The sequence below is a fragment of the Nycticebus coucang genome, chromosome 24 (genome assembly GCF_027406575.1).
Source record: "Nycticebus coucang isolate mNycCou1 chromosome 24, mNycCou1.pri, whole genome shotgun sequence".
Taxonomy (NCBI): Eukaryota; Metazoa; Chordata; class Mammalia; order Primates; family Lorisidae; genus Nycticebus; species Nycticebus coucang.
In genome coordinates this window covers 9,566,136-9,585,100 of record NC_069803.1, presented here as the reverse complement: position 1 = coordinate 9,585,100, position 18,965 = coordinate 9,566,136, and the positions used below count along the sequence as shown (strand labels likewise).

Genomic DNA, 18,965 nt, shown 5'->3' with positions numbered 1-18,965 from the left:
AACAATTAAACCCATCAACTTTCACTGAGATTGAGAAAACAAAAGGCATTTTCATTTACAGTGGCCTCATGCCAGGAGACTGCTAAGAGTGGACAACAATCAGATTTCAGACCTAAGAATGCTATCTTCTAAGAAGAATGTGCTAATGAAAATTTTCAGGAACAGTAATTTCCTCAAGGTTACGATGAGAATGTTAATCAGCCAGGCCCTCCAAGTTTTACCGGTCAGGTAAATATTCTCCAGCAGGTGCAAGAAAGAATACACATCTTCTCTGAGAAAATTTATAGGGAATAAGGATCTGATCTTATATACTGCCTACTAACTTTTATCAATAACTGTAAAACAGCTGGTCACTAATGAAAGACTTAAATAGCATCTAGACTTCTGAGGATATAAGTAGAGCTCATTGAAGCAGCAGGGCAAAAAGGAAAAAAAAAAAATGCTGCCCTGAAAATGAAATTGGGTTTTCTGGCCTACTACAAAGTTAAACAAACGTTTCTTGCCTTGGCAAAAATGTTAATTTTAAGCCTCAGCTTCTACTCTGTTTCCCCGAAAATAACACAGTGTCTTATATTAATTTTTGCTCCCAAAGATGCACTAGGTCTTATTTTCAGGGGGTATCTTATTTTTCCATGAAGAAGAATACGGTACACATTTATTGTTAAATGAAAATAAAGGAAATTTATTACCTGTATACAGTACGGTAGTACGGTAGTTGTCAACACAAACCAGACAAACTGTGAATCCTACCTTCAGTCATCATGAGGGCGGCCACGAGCATCAGGCAGTGTCACCAGAGACAGACCAGCACTCACCACCTTCGCTGCATCCGGTCTGCTCTGATTCTCCTGTTCTTCCACATGCATCTGCGAAAGTTTCCTCCTTTCTCCCGCCCCACGCTCACTGCTCACTCTGACCTCAGCTCCGCCTCCACACAGCAGTGACGTCAGGACTCTGCGTAATGTCACTGGTTGGTAGATGCCAGTCGGGGCGGCCCTAGCAACCAGTTTACGGTAAATTAATTTTCATTCCAAGACAGAGCCTGGGGGGGGGGGCCTTATTTTTGGGAGGATGCCTTATATTTCACCCAGAAGGAAACCTGTAAGTAGGTTTTATTTTCGGAGGATGTTTTATTTTCTGGGAAACACGGTATAAGGTAGCATCACTTAAGTCACTTCTTTTGATCCAAGTTCCAGCTCTGAATTTCCTGTGGAGATAATAATTCCCAACAACATATTTATCCAGCTTGGACTTCTGAAACTTCCAAGATGCATCAGCCAGTGTGACGGGGTCAAACTCACATGTAGCAAAAAGAGCAAAAAGCCACCTTGTCAAAATTTAAGGTATCTGCAGTCAAACACTGAAATATAAGGTCCAAAATCTCATTTTCATATTCCCCTACTTTCAGAGAGGTAAACGCCTCCATTTCTGAGACAAAGTCTCCTATCACTCTTTCAGGATCATTGAGATAGCCAGAGCATTGCCACAATCCCATGACCTGAATGTTCTTCTTGCCATCTGGTCCCAGGCTTTTCTTTTTGGGGCGATTTCTTATAGTTGATGCTATTTCAGAATTTGTTATAGGCTTGTTCAACATTTTCACTTCTTTCTGGCTAAGTCTAGGAGGGTGGCATGTTTCCAAGTATTGATCTATTTTCTTCAGATTTTCATACTTCTTAGGGCAAAGAGTAAGGAATGAAAGATGAATTGAAGTAAACTTCATTTCTCCCCAAAGACTGTGTGACATTAAACCAGAAGAGACATGGGACAAAAACGTTTCAGAGTCAGATTAGTTTCCATGGCAGTAAGGAAGAGGAAGAGAAGAAAAGAGTCATGCTAAGAGAAAGCAGGCAACAGCAGTAGTTTAATAAGTGAATACTGAAAGCCCTTAACGTCAAAACCCCTACGATGTGGCTTGGCACCTGTAGCTCAGCAGCTAGGGCTCCAGCCACATACACTAGGGCTGGCGGGTTCAAACCCGGCCCCAGCCTGACAAACGACGATAACTACAATAAAAAAAAAAAAAAAAAAAAGAAAGAAAGAAAATCCAGGCATTGTGGCAGGTGCCTGTAGTCCCAGCTACATGGGAGGCTGAGGCAAGAGAATCACTTAAACTCAAGAGTTTGAGGTTTCCGTGAGCTGTGATGCCACAGAACTCTATTAAGGGTGACATAGTGACACTCTGTCTCAACAAACAAACAAAAAAACTACAATGACTTCAATTTTAGCTCCTCGAGCCTTTACTGCCTGCTTTCTGATGCGTCAGAATTAGCCACTGTGTGGAGAGAGAGAACACTTCTTAGAAAGAAAGCCATGCTCCCGAGTCTACTACCAAGAAAGGATGGATTCCTGAGTTCTGGGGAATGTTCAGAGGGAAGAAAACAAACTCAGTTTGTGATCTGAGACATTTCCCAGAATAATTTCCCACAACAAGTGTTTAAGCTTGATAATTTTTCAAGTGTGTTCATTCAGTTTGCTCAGGGGATAATACCTGCCATCTACAAAATACCTTCTATACGTATTTTCTTAAGTGTTCTGATCAAGAAGGGATGCTGGATATTGTCAAAAGCTTTTTCTGGATCAATTGAGAGAATCATATGGTCTTTGTTTTTTAATTTGTTTATATGCTGAATTATATTTATAGATTTATGTATACTGAACCATCCTTGGGAACCTGAGATGAAACCCACCTGATTGTGATGTATAATTTGTTTGATGTATTGTTGGAGTCTGTTTGCTAGGATCTTATTGAATATTTTTGCATCAATATTCATTGTCTATAATTTTCTTTTCTTGTGGGTCTTTTCCTGCTTTGGGTATCAGGATGATATTTGCTTCATAGAATGTGTTGGGAAGTACTCCTTTTTTTGTTTTGGAAAAGGTTAAGTAATATAGGTACTAGTTCCTTTTTAAAGGTTTGGTAGAATTCTGTGTGAAGCCATCTGGTCCCAGGCTTTTCTTTTTGGGGAGATTTCTTATAGTTGATGCTATTTCAGAACTTGTTCAACATTTCCACTTCTTTCTGGCTAAGTCTAGCAGGGTGACATGTTTCCAAGTATTGATCTATTTTCTTCACATTTTCATACTTCTGAGAATAGAGTTTTATGTAGTATTCATTAAGGATTTGATGAATTTCTGAGGAGTCTGTTGTTATTAGGCCTTTATCATTTCTGATTGATGAAATTGGGGTTTTTGCTCTTCTACTTCTGATTAGGTTAGCCAAAGGTTTATCTATTTTATTGACCTTTTCAAAAAACCAACTCTTTGATTGGTTGATCTATTGTATGATTCTTTTGTTTTCAATTTCATTTAGTTCTGCTCTAATTTTAGTTATTTATTTTCTCCTGCTGGGTTTATGGTTGGAAAGTTCTTCCTTTTCCAGTTGCTTGAGATGTCCCATTAAGTTGTTGACTTCCTCTCTTTCTGTTCTCTTGAGGAAGACTTGCAATGCTATAAATTTTCCTCTTGGGACTGCCTTTGCTGTATCCCAGGGGTTCTGATAGTTCCTGTCTTCATTATCATTTTGCTCCAAAAATTTGGTAATTTTCTTCTTGATCTCATCTATGACCCAGCTATCATTCAGCATGAGGTTATTTAGTTTCCATGTTTTGGTATGCATATGCAGATTCCTGTTGTTACTGAGTTCAACTTTTATTCCATGATGGTCTGAAAAAAATGCAAGGAATGATTTCTATTCTTTTAAATTTGCTGAGGTTAGACTTGTGACCTAAGATGTGATCAATTTTGGAGGATGATCCATGGGCTGATGAGAAGAATTTGTATTCAGTTTTGTTAGGATGAAATGTTCTGTAGAACATGTCTGTTAGATGCAAATGTTGAACGGTTAAGTTTAATTCTAAAATTTCTTTGCTTAGCTTCTTTTTGGAGGATCTATCCAACACTGCCAAAGGAGTGTTAAAGTCTCTGACAATTATGGTGCTGGAGGAATCAAGTTACTCATGTCAGAGTTTCCCCTATAAATTGAGGTGCATTCTGGTTGGTATAAATTTTGATAATTGAAATCTCATCATGTTGAGTGTTGCCCTTAACAAACAAGAAGTGACCATAATTATCTTTCCTTACTTTTATTGGTTTAAAGCCTATTGTATCTGTGAATAAAATTGCAAAACCTTCTTTTTTCCAATTTCCATTTGCCTGAAATATAGAAGACCATCCCTTCACCCTGAATCTATATTTATCTTTTAAGGTAAGGTGAGATTCTTGATGCAGCAGATGACTGGCCTGAATTTTTATATCCAGTCAGCCAACCTGTGCCTCTTTTGAGGACAATTTAAGCCATTCACATTAATCGAGAGTATTGATAAGCCAGATAGAGTTTTGGGTATTGAGTTTTTCAAAAGTCCAGTGGACATTTTTAATCCTTTGGCCACTATGGAAGTTGGATTTGATCAAAAGTTTCTGAGTGTGTTTACTTTGGTGGTTGAGGATTGTGTTGTCAGTTATGGAAGATAGGTCTGAGAATATCCTGGAAACCTGGTTTAGTTATGGCAAATTTCTTCAACATGTGAATGTCATTAAAGTATTTAATTTCTCCATCATAGATGAAACTCAGTTTAGCTAGATACAGGATCTTGGGTTGATAGTTATTTTGTTTTAGGAGAAAAGTCGATGACCACTGTCTTCTTGTTTGAAAGTTTTCAGCAGAGAGATCTGTAGTCATTCTAACGTTCTTCCCCTTGTAGGTTATGGTTTTCTTGCATCTTGCTGCTTTCAGAATTTTCTCCTTTATATTAACTTCAGTGAAGTTAATTATGATGTGCCGGGGATATATCTTATTCAAGTTGAGTCGTGCTGGAGTTCTGAAACTGTCTGCTATCTGAATTTCAGAATCTCCTGGCATGTCTGGATAATTCTCTTTGATTATTTCATGAAGTAAAGCATCTGTACTTCTCAGCAACCTCATCACCTTCAGGTATTCCTATAAGGTGAATATTAGACCTCTTCGAATCATCCCAGAGCTCTCTAAGAGAATGATCTGTTTTTATTTTCCACTTTTCTTCTTCTTTGAACATTTGGGAGCATTCAAAAGCTTTGTCTTCAATGTCAGAGATCCTTTCTTCTGCCTGCTCCATTCTGTTACAGAGGGATTCTACTGTATTTTTCAGATCTTTGAGGGCTGCAAATTCTTGCCTCAATGTGTCAAAATCTTTGGTCATTTTGTCTTTGAATTCATTGAATTCATGAGACATCTTTTGAATTACTGCTTGAAATTCTAATTCCATCTTTTCCTCCATTGCATTGATCTTATTTGCTATCCAAATTCTGAACTTGATTGCTGACATCTCAGCCATTTGTTCATGAATGGGCTCTTGTGCTGTGTCTGCCTTATCGTTCCTTGGGGGAGTTGATCTACTCTGATTATTCATGTTGCCAGAGTTTTTCCACTGATTCTGCCTCATATTGTTTTTACCGTTGGCTAGGTGGGGAGGTAACGTGAAATTGGATTGGGGTTTCCTGGAGTTGTGGTTAACCAGCCCTTTCTTAAGGATCTGGAACTGATGATTGCAGCTTTTTCCCCTTTAGCTTTGCAAAGGACCCGTACAGTATTATATTGAGGCTGAGGAAACCTGCTTGGTATGGTGGGGTTAGGTGGCTCTGTCTTGTATTCAGCTGGTTCTTGTCCAATACTAGTGGATCAGTGACTCTAGTGAAGTCTTAGCTATGGAGAAATACAAGCAACTTAGACACCCCAACCCCCATGGACAAAAACTGGAGGAGGAAAATCAACCCTTTCCATTACTACACAGCCAGGGTACCACCTGAGAGGGTCCTTGGGTGATTGGCCCAGGTTAGGAGTTCCAAACCAATCAACCCAGTCAGTACTAACTCTCAAGTGGGAAAGTTTGAAGGGTCTCCAGCTACTAGATGGCAGAGGTCTACTGGATGCTCAGATTTGGCTCGCTCCAGTGCTCTATGGAGTCAGAAAGGCCCAACCAGTAGCACAGTTGGACCAGGGGTCTGAGTCTCTTTCATCACTTTTTTCCTCTTTCATGCCAAATCACTAGTGACCCCACTGGGCTGCAGTCCTGTTCCTTTCAATAAGCAGATGTGCCAGGGCTTAGCGCATGTCAGAATCAAAGGAAGGTCAATGTCCCCGCAGCCCAGCCACTACCCTCTGCTACCAGCCATCTGGGGAGCTGAGGCCTGCCTGCCTCGGGTACTCAATAGCCACTGGTGAGTGTTCCACTTGGACTCAGTCTAATCCTGAAGGTAAAAAGTCAGCAAATGTTTTTACCCCTCAGCCACAGCGCCTTTGTCTCTGCCTCTCTGCAGCACTGGTGTCCCTATATAGTGAGTTCTGGTTTCCTCTGCCAGTCCTCAGAGTTGGGGAGGTGTCTCTCCAAGATGAGACCCTGGTGAGATCACTCTATTATTGCTGGATCTTTGTGGGAAGTGACACTGTGCAGCTTTCCTGTGACTGCCACAGCCAGGGAGTTCTGGCTGTAGGAGCAGCTCTGGGAGCATAGGGCACATGGATCCAGCAGCAGGGCCAGGGGCAATGCAGACAGTTCTGGCAATGCCTAGTGCCCAGTGACTTCAGCAAGGGGAGTGCTTGGCTCCTGATTCTGGCCGGGCGGGGGCATGGTGCCGAGGCAGGGAGGGCGCTGGGAGCAGGGTGCGGGACACGCAGCTCTAACAGGCTCTGGCCAGGTGGGGGTAGGGGGTGGGGGTGAGCTGCTTGTGAGCCTCCTCCCACAGTCTCTGCAGGGATTAGACTTCTGGTTCATCAGGTAAGGGGGGAAGGGTAGACTGGAAATTCAGAATGGCAGGGAAAATGTTAGTTCAATTTTTCTGCCTGGCAAGAGAGTGTTCAGAGTCACAGCAAGGTCCCTCTGGGGAAGTAGTCCCCACTTCCTATAGCTGTCACCCATGGGGTAAGACAAGAGGTCCTCAGTTTGCTGCTCACCTTAGAAAATCTATAAGAGCAAACAAAGAGAAAAAGAAAAAAAAAAAAAGAACAGCTTTCCTGGGGAAGGGGACAGACACTTTTCCTTTCAGATGTATTTTCTACCTTTGGTTTGCTATCTTGGAGTCACAGCTTGCCTCAGCAGAGGTTACCTGCAGTTATCACTCTTCTCTCTCGGCTTGGCTCCCAGTCTTCAGCTTAATTGGGTACTGTCTGGACATTATCCTTCCCTCTGGACAGGAGCTTCTGTTGGAGGTTGCCTCCAGTCAGCCATCTTGTCTCCAAACCTTGCTTTTTTGAAGAATTTGATCCATGAGTCATCATACTTCTGTTCTCTTATATTTCCCTAAAGTGCCCCCAAGATTTTCTTTTTTTTTAATTAATATTAAATTATAGCTGTGTACATTAATGTGATAATGGGGCACCATATATTGGTTTTATAAACAGTTTGACAGCATTTTCATCACACTGGTTAATATAGCCTTCCTGGCATTTTTGTAGTTATTGTGTTGACAATTATATTTTAATTTACTAACTTTCACATGTACCCTTGTAAGATGCACCGCAGGTGTAATCCCACCTATCACCCTCCCTCTGCTCATCCTTCCCCCTTCCTCCCCTACTTCTCCCCATTCCCCATATTCTTAGGTTATAACTGGGTTATAGCTTTCATATGAAAGCCATAAATTAGTTTCATAGTAGGGCTGAGTACATTGGATACTTTTTCTTCCATTCTTGAGATACTTTACTAAGAAGAATATCCAGCTCCATCCATGTAAACACGAAAGAGGTGAAGTCTCCATCTTTCTTTAAGGCTGCATAATATTCCATGGTGTACATATACCACAATTTATTAATCCATTTGTGGATTGATGGGCACTTGGGCTTTTTCCATGACTTAGCAATTGTGAATTGGGCTGCAATAAACGTTCTGGTACAAATATCTTTGTCGTAATGTGATTTTTGGTCTTCTGGGTATACATCTAGTAGAGGAATTATAGGATTGAATGACAGTTCTATTTTTAGATCTCTAAGTGTTCTCCAAACATCTTTCCAGAAGGAATGTATTAATTTACATTCCCACCAGCAGTGTAGAAGTGTTCCCTTTTCTCCACATTCACGCCAACATCTCTGGTCTTGGGATTTTGTGATATGGGCTAATCTTACTGGAGTTAGATGGTATCTCAAGGTAGTTTTGATTTGCATTTCTCTGATGATTAAGGATGATGAGCATTATTTCATATGTCTGTAGGCCATGAGCATGTCTTCTTCAAAGAAGTTTCTCTTCAAGTCCCTTGCCCAGCCTGTGATGGGATTACTTGTGCTTCTCTTGCTTATACATTTGAGTTCTCTGTGGATTGTGGTTATTAAATAAACCTTTGTTGGAGACATATCCTGCAAATATCTTCTCCCAGTCTGAGGGCTGTCTGCTTGCTTTACTTACTGTGTTCTTGGCTGTGAAGATTTTCTATCCATTCATTCCCATCTCAGTTGTGATGAATGTGAGTTTTTACTTTGTTTTTTTCTTTCCCTTAAAATTTCCATCCCACTATGTAGTAAACAACATTTCTTGCTCTTACACCAACTTCTCATCTGAGCCATCATAACAGAACCCTTTTCAGCTAGATATATGGCTAACCAAGATAAATATCACACTTTTCAGCATTCCTTGCAGACACAGATAAACATTTGGCTAGGTTCTGAGCAAATGGATGGAAACAGAAGATTGTGCAACTTCTAGAAGTATCCTCTTTCTTAATTGCTAGAAGATGGTTGTGTTGTTGGAGTTGCAGCAGGCATCTTGGACCTTGGGGTGACCTGGGGGATAGAAGGTATACATCATAGAAATCTAAGATAAAGAGAGGCTGTCTCCCATTACTGCCTGCATTAAATGCAAATAAATGCAGAAGCAGAAGATCTTACATTCTTTCTAAATGTAAGAGAAATAAATTTCTCTTTTACCTCACTTCTCTTTGTTTGGGGATTTTCTACGAAACTCAAACAATTCTAATATTTATCTAATGTAATCACTCTAACTAAACATGCCTGCTAGATAATTAGATTTCTGGGCTTCTAAATTATTGTTCAGGAACCAATACATTTGATGGAAATATTTTTCCCAGTTGAAAGGAAATAGCTCATTTCTTTCCAATAAATACAATTTATTGTGATGCAATAGGGTTACATAATATTTAGCCACTGAGGAAAAAGATTTTATTTAAGGATTAATTCACAAAGGATCACCTTCTCTCCTAGAGCTGTAAATGGGCTCGTTAGTTAATGGGGTTAATTCATGAGCTGGTTCTTACATGCTGATATTTACTAGCTGTATACACACAAAGAGCAAAAAAACAGATTTATTTATCCAAATGAATTGAGAACTTTCTGAGTATATTAATAGAGAAAATATGCACATCATTCAGGCTATGTGGTTCCACCATTTTGTGCAAAATTCCATCTGTACCCTTGCTTAGCATGCTTCTTCTGTTCATTTCTTATTTTTACATCTTTGCTCCTCAGTATAGTCAAGCTTCAAAGATTACAAAAGAGCATTGAAATCAGACAGACCTGAATTTACCAATCACGTGATCATTGCCCATTACCACATCACATAACTTCATTCACCATTCATCACTTAATCTTAGTTTATTTCATCTATCAAATGGAATATTTCCTACGTGGCTGAATTGTTAAAAAAACTAATGAAATAATTTAGTGTGTGCAAATGCATTAAAGTGTTTTGGAGAATATATGTATCAAATGTTGATGGATTTCCTTGTTTTATAACTCAATATTCCTTTTCCCTGTTTTACCAACTCTTTCAAAGAAAACTATCCTAAAATATATTCAAAATAAATAAAGATTAATGAGGATATCTTAATATTTAAAGGGGTTACAAATTCAGCATGCCCTCAATAAATTTTTTACACTATTTACCTTTGATCCAAAATGTAAATATCACTGCTCACAGATAAAACAATCCATAGAAAGTGACAGCTAAGGAAAACCTATGGCCTCTGAAATAAGTAAGGCAATGTCCAAGAAGTCCCTTTAGGAATCTCTGTCTAGTACTGACATTGGCTTGCATTTAATGCAGGCAGTAATGGGAGGTCATTTGAGTTATCCTCTCAAGCAGCCAAGAACTTTTATGACTGTTCTCAGAGTAAAGCCAAGGATTTAATCCTCATCTGTGAATTGAAGACATTTGATTAGGTAACTTTCAGCTGTAAAAAATGTATTACTGGCTAATTATTCAGTACACAGGTACAGCCCTTATCTCACATGAATTGATTTATGTCAATTCAAGCCTGGTGGAACCAAGCCACAAAGAAAAAAGATTGGTTTACATTTCATAATGGTCTTACCTAGAGTATACAATAACAACCAAAAAATTGATAAGAACATCGTATCTCCTAAAGATAATTTTAAGATTTATAGAACAGTCAATAGCTCTCCCCACATGGAATGTAGTTATAAAAGGTGGGGGTGTCATGAAGGAGAAAAAAACAAGAGAAGGTTCAGAATCTTCTCCCATTACTTAACGCCATTTTTTTTTCCTGCTGGTAATGACCAACACAATACCTTTTTTGCTCTCTCGATAACCCTTTTGTCAGACAATAACCCTGATCTTTGGGTTGAATTTTTCCTAACACTAAGAATTTCTATTCAAAGTGTTCCATGATGGAGAAGAGGAAGGAAAACAGATAGGGAATCTTTCTTACAACATTCAAACACCATTTGCAGCATTTCTTTAGCACATAACTGGACGTGGCTTTGTCCTGAATACCTATTTAATCGTCAGCACCAATTACAAAAACTATTCCCTACCATGAGCTTCTGAAAGAAGTAGGAGGGAAAACATGAGGGAAAACGTTTTATTGGCAGGTGTTATCTTTAGAGTGGTTTTATAATATTCCAGGCAAGTTTTAGCACCTGGTGTCACTGAAGCCAGGCTACACTGAACAGCCACCAGCATTCAGTTGGATGTATACAGATGCTTAGAAAGCAAATAGAAAGATCTTGACTGAAAATTTGCATAATTCTTTGTTGTCAGAAAAGGCCCTCACAGTTTTACCTAAACATGTCAAGACTACCCCATCATAGTCAATCTAATTAGGGGGTGTAGAAGGCAACAATAAATTTTGTCTTTATCTCAATATGACTGTTCCCTTGTTAACCATTTTTTTTTTTAATGACACAGAAAAAAACTTTAAAAAAAATTAAACAAGAGAAGTCCAAATATTTCTCAAACACTTTAGGTATGCAATTGAATGCAGCCACATAATATTAAAATTAATTTTTGTATTTAAAGCTACTACTTTGTGGAAAATTATATGACAATATACTTGTTTCTTGACTTTCAAAGTTAATCAATAGCCTTTATTTTATCTCAAAGCAAAGGAGGACTTTAAATAAAATTTTCCTCTTACTCTTGGGTAGGTCTATCAATTCAAACATGTTTTTGCTAGAATTAAAATATACATGGATTTGAGAGATGCTTACATATATACTTCATATTTTTCAAGTTTATTGAGATGTATTTGACAATTACAATTTGCATATACTTAATGTGCACAACTTGATTTCATATATGTATACATTGTGAAATACCACAATCAAAGCTAAATAACCTGTCACCTCCTATATTTTTTGGAGGGGGGTAATATCACTCAATCTAAACCCTCTTAATAAATTTCAATTATACTATGCAATATTATTAACTAGAGTTGTATTATTGTACATTAGATCTCTAGAATGTATTTTTCTTGCATAAATGAAACTTGTCCTACCCATAACCCCCAACCAACATTCTATTCTGTTTCTATGAGTTTGACATTTTTAGATTCCACATATAAAGAACATCCATTTCTTTCCTCCAAGAAATATTTACTAATTATTATATGAGAAAACTTTTCTTAGCATTGATTACACTGTGGTGAGAATAAAACAAAAAACAACAAGTAAGTAAGTTCTCTGCACTTGCAGTGTTCAGTCTAGTAGAAGAGATAGACATTAGATATTTACCTTGTTTTATTAATAATTTTAAAAGAATAGATTCTTGTGAGAGAGAGCAAATGTAGATACCTAATTGAAATTGCTTTGGGGAAGGAGGTCAGATAACTTCTGAGAAAGGAACATTTAAATTAAAACTTCAAGGATGGATAGGATTTGCCCAAGAGGAAAGTTCAGGGGAAGAGTTCTCTGAGGAAAGAGGAAATATCACAACCACCCAGCAGTGCTCAAAGATTCAAGATTCACCCAACAGAATCAACTATCAGGTAGGATAATTCTTATATCATGCTTCTAAAACTTATTTCCTGGATAAGGTTCATTGAGTTGGATAATCCTTGTGTATGGAATCCATAGTGAAAAACCCCAGTGATTCTCATGACTAGATAAGATTTGACATTTATAATGGCTAAAAATAAACTTGAGCTAGTAAGACTTTTCCAATTTCACAGAAACTAATGAAGCCGCTTCTATTTCAGCTCATATTGTCACGTACACAGATATTCCCAAAAAGATCAGAAAATCTTAGGAAAGACATAAAATTAAATACTTACAGATGATTTCAGGTACAAGGGAAGTCAAGCAAACTGATTTCCTTCTTTCCAGGAGGACAACCTTGCCATTCAAAATCTATTAGAAAAATGTCTAGAGCATCTCTAACATCAAATAGTCATCTTATTTGTTATTCTGAAGAAAGTTAGTAGTTCTGGATGCTCACAAATTTTACAGCTTTCAGAACACTAAAATTTTTACAGAAGAATACAAAGTCTATTGAAGTGTGCCTCAAATCTCTAGACATCAAGATTTCTAGGCTACATCATATATGACAACAGAACTGCATGTTCCTCAATTAATTTGAAGAACTTGGTACATATTATCTAGATTGACTTATTACTCTCTTTCAAAAACCATTTTCCAAAGTATAGCTCAAATAATATTAATAAATGTTACTTAAAAGGAGAGTTTTTTTGTTTTGTTTTGTTTTGTTTTGTTTTTTTGAGAAAGAGTCTTACTATGTCGCTCTTGGGAGAGTGCTGTGGCGTCACACTTCATAGCAACCTCAAACTCTTGGGCTTAAGTGATTCTCTTGCCTCAGCCTCCCAAGTAGCTGGGACTACAGGCACTCACCACAAAGGCCAGCTATGTTGTTGTTGTTGCAGTTGTCATTGCTGTTTAGCTGGCCTGGGCCAGGTTCAAACCTGCCACCCTCAGTGTATGTGGCCGGTGCTGTGCTATGGGCGCCAAGCCAGGAGAGAGATTTTTTTAATATGGAACAAAGTTGGACAAAATAAAAAGTATTAATGCAGACCCCTTCATATGCTCATGTTCACTGATAATATAAAAAGAGAAGTTTCACTTCATAATATTTTTAAGATACATTCATCTATAAATATAAGATGGATAAAAGACTTAAGTGCAAGGAATGAAACCATAACATTTGAGGAAAAAACATAGTAAAAACTCTTCTAGTAATCAGCCTTGGCTGAGATCCCAAAGGCAAATACAGCAACAGCAAAAATAAGTAAATAAGACAATTAAATTACAAAGCATCTGCACAGCATGCAAAATAACCAACAAAGTGAACAGACAGCCTAGAGAATGGGAGAAAATATTCCCACACCACATATCCAGTAAAGGGTTAATATCCAGAATCTACAAAAACTGAAATCAAGACAAAACTAGACAATCCCATTAAAAAGTGGGCAAAAGACATGAACAGAAGTTTTTTAGAAGAAGATAGGCAAATGGCAAAAGAACAAAAAAACACATGAGGAAATGCTCAACATCACTAATCATCAGGAAATAAAACTAAATCACTAAAATCACCTTACCCCTCTCAGAATGGCCATCAATAAAATGTTCAAAAACAATAGGTGCTAGTGGGCGGCACCTGTGGCTCAGTGAGTTGGGCGCCGACCCCATATACCAAGGGTGGTGAGTTCAAACCCGGCCCCGGCCAAACTGCAACAAAAAATAGCCGGGCGTTTGTGGTGGGCGCTACTGGGGAGGCTGAGGCAAGAGAATCACCTAAGCCCAGGAGCTGGAGGTTTCTGTGAGCTGTGATGGCACAGCACTCTACCAAGGGCAATAAAGTGAGACTCTGTCTCTAAAAAAAAAAAAAAAAACAATAGGTGCTAGTGTAGATGCAGAAAGGAAGATTCTATGCTAGGTGGGAATGTAAATTAGTACAACCTCTATGGAAAATAGTATGGGGATTCCTCAAGGAAATAAAAGTAGATCTGCCATGTGACCCAGAAATCTCACTTCTAGGTATCTAACCAAAGGAAAAGAAGTCTTTATATAAAAAAGGCACCTGCATTTGAATGCTGATTCCATCATAATTCACCATAAAAAATGTGGAATCAACCTCAGGGCCTATCAATTTATTCACTTTATCATAATAAAAGATTAACAATATGTGGTATATATGTACCATAGAGTAGTACTCAGAAAAAGAAAAAAAAGAAAGAGATGAAATGTCTTTTGCAGGAACTTGGATGGAATCAGAGTATTATTCTAAGAGAAATACTCAGGAATGAAAAAAACAAACACCACATCTACTCTCTAATGTTTGGGAGCTAAAAGATGGTGTGCATGGGCACAGAAAATGTAAAAGTGATTGAAAATTAAGAAGGGAAGAGAGAGGAAGGTAGAGCTAGAAACGTACTTATCAGGTATGATGAATTCTATTCAGGTGATGGTTACACTAAATGCCCTGACTAAATCGTTCTGAAAGGTGTTCATGTAACAAAAATATTTCCACCCCCTTAATGTTTTAAAAAAATTAAAAATAGGCCCCATCATACAGCATGTCCATAAAGTTCATGTATATAATTTAAAATATACAATTATTTTAAATTGCACACATGAACTTTATGGACACCCCATATATCTGGTAATACCACTTCTGGTATTTACCCCCCAAAATTGAAATAAGGATCTCAAAGACATACTTGCACTCCAAAATTCATCACAGCATTATTCATGATAGCCCAGATGTAAAAACAACATAAATATCCCTTGAAAGATGAGAGAATAAAGAAAATTTTGTCTATGCAATGGAATATTATTCAGCTATTAAAAAAGGGAAACCCTACCATATCCCACAACACAGATGAACCTTGAAGACATATACCAGGGGAAATAAGCCAGTCACAGGACAAAAACTGTGATTTTACTTCTCTGCAGTATCTAAAATAGTCAAACTCATAGGAGCAGAGAGTAGAATGATGGTTTGCATGGACTGAAGGGAGAGGAAGAGAGAGTTGTTACTCAGTGGATATAAAGTTCCAGTTACACATAGAGACCTGCTACGCGACACTGTGCCTTTAGTTAACAATATTACATCGTGCACTTACAACCCCTAAAACAGATTTCATGTGAGGTATTATTATCATAATAAAAAAGAAAGAGAAATTAATATTTAAAAAAGAATAAACACACACCCATAATTTAAAACAGAATATCCAAAATCAGTAATACATTGGATGGGTTTAAGCAACAGACTGGACCCAACAGAAGAAAAGATTGATAAGCTAGAATAAAGGACAATAGAAATAATGCAAATTGAAGTACACAGTGAAAAAAAAAGACTTTAATAACAACAAAACAAAGCATAAGAGATATAGGGGATACTCTCCAAGAACTTAGCATGTGAATCTCAGAGGAGGGGGAGAGATACAGGAGACAGTAGCAATATTTGCAGAAGTAATGTGTATGCCTTAAATGATATTCAGAAAGCACATTATAAATAAGGCTTTATAAGGAAAAGCAGGTTGGACAAATGAGGTGCAACATAAAATGTACTAAACTTGAGCTTCTTAACCTGACCTAAGGTAGAAAACGTAAAGAAGAAAAGAGGAAATCTAGTGTCTAATCCACAGAGAAGACTATTCTTCCAAACGCAGGTGATCCAACCTCACAGCTCTCAGAAGACAGCAAAAGGAGAATCTGTCTACGCTCCCCTTTAGTCTTCTGCCAGAAAAATGAGATTCCCATTTCCTGTTGTCCCATTGCATGTACAGCAAGAAAGAAAATGGCAAAAGGTGGATGTCAGTGAAATCCATCTTCTTCTAGAACGTTTTGTGGGAGAGTCTACCCAGAAACTTGCACTCACATCCAGGCCTTTAACAAAGACACATAGAGTAGAAACTCAAAACCTATGGAAATATTCATAAAGGAAAAATACCTTGATGCATCCCTGAAATTCCAGTTTCTACACTTTGCATTTAAACTTTGTTCCAGACCGTATTATACAAAGAACAAAGTTCATAACCCCCAAACTTGTACCTGTGGGATTGTGCTTTAATGTGAAGCTTAGATAAGTTACTGAAGGGTTAAAAATCAGAAATTCACCGTGAGACTTTCTGATTCTAACTTCTACCAAAAAAGTATGTTGAAATCCATGACAGGCAAGTTTTTTATGGATAATTTCCTATCTTAAGAAGCAAACTAACATGAGTCTATGAAAGTGGTTCAGTATATTCCTTTTGATCTTTAATCTCTTCCCACCCTCCTATCACCAACACTATTCCAGTAATTCTTATCTCCTAAATTGATAAATGATGTTGAAGTAATGAACTCTATGACTCCAATAAGAATCTTAGAACACAGTCAGGTCTTGAAGTTATTGCAATTTTTAATATCTTTGCTAGCATTTTCCTCTGTTGTGTGTTTGTTCTTTCACAGCTCCCCACTTCAATTTTAAGAGAACCTGAATTTCCTCTTCTCTTTCAAACTTACCAGCAAGAGCAGGCTCTATTTTGAAGTTCCAGGAAGAATACTAAAAGGATGTCACATGGTATTTGCTGAAATTGCAAGGTACAGTGCTGAGAAGTGATTAGCACCTGCTTTTTTTTTTGTAGAGACAGTTTCACTTTATGGCCCTCGGTAGAGTGCCGTGGCCTCACACAGCTCACAGCAACCTCCAACTCCTGGGCCTAAGCGATTCTCTTGCCTCAGCCTCCCGAGGAGCTGGGACTACAAGCGCCTGCCACAGCACCTGCTTTTACAGGTCCTGAGCTCCTAAATTCATTCCTCTCATTCCAAGTAATTAAACAGCAAGATTATTTTGAGAAGCTGGGAAACTATTCAGATAACTTCATTAGAGAGAAAAATCCTTTCCTCTCCTAACAGAATTCTGTCCAAAATGCATACTTTTCTTAGCATTCCTGGGAGTGATGAAGTCTTGGGACATTTTAACTATGTGATGATTTCCAAAGAGTAAGAAGCTCTTAGAATTTAAACCAACCCTTAATAGTTAACAAGACTGTTCTGAGGACTTGCATCCCTACAAGTGATTGGCCACCATTAGAACACAAAGGGAATGATGACCTAATTCAGGAGACTGACAAGACTCCTGCCTGAAAATAATTAGAGGACATTTTCAGATGACTTGTGATGTGGAAAAGAACAATAGCCACCATTTATTAACTGCTTGTTACCGGCCAGTCTCCTACAGAAACTCTTCATCTACTATATGTGGTTCCAATTAGGGAGACTGCAGGCATTCAGAGAGAGGTCAGCATGGGAGAGAATGGTTTGAGGAAGAGGATCACGGAGCTGAGCTGCAGGTCTAGAAAGGCACAGAAGACAGGGAGCAGACTAGGAAGGGAGGGTGTCACAATCACACCTGTGATCAGTGAAATTTTGAGGGGAGACTCTTGAGCCTGGGGCTTCAGAGTGGGAAAAATTGATAACAAGAGTGATTGCAAAATACTGCCCAATTTTTTTTAACTTTCTCTATATCCATGACCTTTGCAATATAACTTACAGTTTCTCTCATCAAAAGGTCGAGTCTACTTCCTACCCCTTGACTACAGGCTGACCTTGTGACTTATTTTGGCCGATATAAAGGGGCAGTGGTGACAGTGTTTCAGTTCCAGGCCCAGGACTCTAGATGTCTAACCATGTCTTCCTCTCGTCCTCTTCTCCTTCTCTCTTGGACCCCTACCTCTTGCTATAAGAACAAGCCTGGGCTAGCCTCCCAGAGCAGGAGACCCCTGTGGAGCAAAGCTGATCCGCTGAGCCTGGGTCACTAGCCCAGCCAGCCACCCAGCCGACATGAAAGCTGATTGCAGGTTTAGGCACAAGGTCAGCGGAAACAGCATCAGTAGCTGTCTGATAGCAAATGACTGGCAAAAGTAAGGCCTATCTTTGAGGGGGTTAATTAAAAAAAGGAAAAAGTCACCTTTGAGTTGTGTGTTTTACTCTGCGAGCAGAATATCTATTTCTCTTGTATTTTCTCTTGTCTCACCTGCTTGCTCCTATTTCTTTTTTTAATTTTTATTAAATCATAGCTGTGTACATTAATATGATCATGGGGCACTATACACTTGGTTCATAGATCGTTTGACACATTTTCATCACACTAGTTAACATAGCTTTCATAGCATTTTCTTAGTTATTTTGCTAAGACCTTTACATTCCACATTTACTAAGATTCACATATACCCTTGTAAGATGCACCGCAGGTGTAATCCCATTAATCCCCCTCCCTCCACCTACCTCACCCCTCCCTCCCCTCCCTTTCCCCCTTCTCCCTATTCTTAGGTTGTAACTGGGTTATAGCTTTCATGTGAAGGTCCTATATTAGTTTCATAATAAGGGTGAGTACATTGGGTACTTTTTCTTCCATTCTTGAGACACTTTACTAAGAAGAATATGTTCCAGCTCCATCCATGTAAACACGAAAAAGGTAAAGTCTCCATCTTTTTTAAGGCTGCATAGTATTCCATGGTGTACATATACCACAATTTATTAATCCATTCGTGGATCGATGGGCACTTGGGCTTTTTCCATGACTTAGCAATTATGAATTGGGCTGCAATAAACATTCTGGTACAAATATCTTTGTTATGGTGTGATTTTTGGTCTTCTGGGTATATGCCCAGTAGAGGAATTACAGGATTGAATGGCAGATCTATTTTTAGATCTCCAAGTGTTCTCCATATCTCTTTCCAAAAGGAATGTATTAATTTGCATTCCCACCAGCAGTGCAAAAGTGTTCCCTTTTCTCCACATCCAC

At 38.4% G+C, this 18,965-nt stretch overlaps 1 long non-coding RNA gene across 1 annotated transcript in view; it reads right to left on the bottom strand.

Annotated features, from left to right (window-relative positions):
- Window positions 1-7,957: 7,957 nt before the first annotated feature.
- LOC128576496 (uncharacterized) overlaps window positions 7,958-18,965 on the bottom strand; it is a 124,061-nt gene continuing 113,053 nt past the window's right edge. Inside the window, exon 4 of the long non-coding RNA XR_008377396.1 lies at window positions 7,958-8,746. This is a non-coding gene — a long non-coding RNA (uncharacterized LOC128576496). The remainder of the gene's footprint in view (window positions 8,747-18,965) is intronic.